Source organism: Dipodomys spectabilis, unplaced genomic scaffold (assembly GCF_019054845.1).
Source record: "Dipodomys spectabilis isolate Male_0828 unplaced genomic scaffold, ASM1905484v1 ptg000084l, whole genome shotgun sequence".
In the NCBI taxonomy this organism is placed as follows: domain Eukaryota; kingdom Metazoa; phylum Chordata; class Mammalia; order Rodentia; family Heteromyidae; genus Dipodomys; species Dipodomys spectabilis.
Genome location: NW_024870761.1, coordinates 5,480,141 through 5,482,313, shown reverse-complemented (window position 1 = coordinate 5,482,313; position 2,173 = coordinate 5,480,141). Strand labels below are relative to the sequence as shown.

General features: G+C 33.3%; 1 pseudogene; it reads left to right on the top strand.

Annotated features, from left to right (window-relative positions):
* The first annotated feature begins 576 nt into the window (after positions 1-576).
* Positions 577-676, top strand: LOC122111041 (annotated as a pseudogene).
* The last annotated feature ends 1,497 nt before the right edge of the window (positions 677-2,173 follow it).

Here is a 2,173-nt window from a genome sequence, read left to right as displayed (position 1 = left end):
ATATTTTGATAAAATACCTTCTAGTCTGAACAGTGCTGTCTGAACTGTTCATCTCTCTATGATCCCTTGTAACTAAGATTAATTTTGTTGCAGTAAGACAATCTTTGCTGTCAGGGTAAGATACTCTGGTGTGTCTGTTCCTACATGGAAGAATTGGAAAGGGTCAGGGAGACATTTGTGCCAGTAAGACCTCATTTGGGACATTTTAAGCTGCACAAGTTTAGAAGTAGCTCTTGAGCAAAGCTTACTTTGAATCCCTTAGCTCCACAAATCTAACTCAGTTGGACAAATAAGTACTTGAAAAAGTCATCACCTTTGAACCTAGCTATAAAGGCTTCAAAGTATGATCAGGTTTAAAATGAAAAAGACTTAAAATAGTCATTGACAAAAAAGTTTGAAATGTGAGCAATTGATTAAACAATATACATTTTTTCCCCACTCTACACAGAATTTTAGGGAAATAAGATCAATAGCATTGCTAGGAAAAATAAGGTTTCCTTGTTACAAATAGGCAACGAAAGATATATGCCTATATTAAGATTGCATCATTAACTACTTAAATTTACAAGATACTATATGCTTCAGCAGCACATCTACCCAAATTGCAACAATACAGAGAATTACATGGCATTTCCACAAGGATGATATGGAAATTTGTGAAGTATTCTTCGGATTCAAGAAATGAAAAACAGTTATTAAAAAGTTGATTACAAAGATACAAGTGAAAGAATACATTTAGTTCATAGAATTAAAAGTTTGTCTTCAGTGTATTAACTCTTCATCTTAGAAAGGCCTTTACATAGCATAACCTTTACAAAACATTTGAAATTAGATAACATTGTCATTTTATCCCAAAGAAATAAAATACTATAAGGACCTAGGAAAAACGGAATCTTAAACTGTTTCTATATGGAATGCAATCTGAAAGGACACATTTATTAATGAACCTATATATTATAAATCAATGTAGAATTCAAAGTATTATATTTGGAGAGAATGAAATAGATTTTGGACATTATACAAACAGAATACAGACTATTTTAAAATAAACATTTTCAGACAAGTACCAGAAATATTTTTAGTTTCTTTACTACTCATTTCAACAGGTAAGTTAAACTTATTTCTGATTTTAAAAAATCACAAACTCTGCAGAAATCATTATAGATATATACAAACAAGTCTTGAATACATTTTGATATCAAAGTCAGGCAATTCACTTGGAAGAATACCATGGAATCCATGAATTTTTACAGTAAGATATTGCTGTTACTTTGTATTGTGAGAATATTTTGGAAGTACACAAAGATGGACCATCATTTTTGAAATTTAAGAAACTTAACCGAACCATTACAACATATGAGAACAATTTGAACAGCCTTCCACAACTTCAAAGATGTAGTGATACATATTATGCTTTTTGCAATATCAAATGCAGTTTCTTCCAAGTTGTTCTTCAGACCTGGTTTGATAAAATGGTTCAACAGAAGGCAATCCAGCATATTTTTTCTACCTCTATTCTCAGCAGCAAGATGCAAGGGGCTCAAGAGGCATTTAGTTTGGACATTGGTATCTGCATCATGATGAAGTAAAAATGAAGCAATTCTGGTATTATTCCATGTATAAGCACTGTGCAGGGGTGTCCGGCCATCGACAATTATTTCATGAATATCTGCCTCGAGCAACCAACTCATGGACAATGTCTAAGTGTCCATTGTAGGCTTGCCAATGAAGTGGGGTATACTCATCCTCATTCCTAATATTCACATGAGTGGCCTTTTTGGAAAGTAGTGTCTACACTGTAGTAAGCTGAGTATTTTCGGCAGCCCAAAGAAGAAATTTGCTTGGATCCTTCTCCATCTTTTTTCTTGCAAATGATACCATTCCTCACTTTTTCATCTTGTTCCTTGTCTTCATCAGAATTGCCTAACCAGTGACTTTGAGTAGCACTGGGAATGAGGTGCCTATGTATTTCCCCAATAATTCACATTGGTTGAACTGGTCAGAAAAATCCAATGAATTTTCTGCTTCTGTTTTTTCACCATGATTTGTTTTCTCTTTTTCCATGTTTTCTATTCTAAATTATTCTCACTGGTGAATAGGGAATTGATAGAGAAAAGAGAAAGATTTTCCTCTATATTCAAAGTTATAGGCTGAAAATGATGACCAGTGGTGT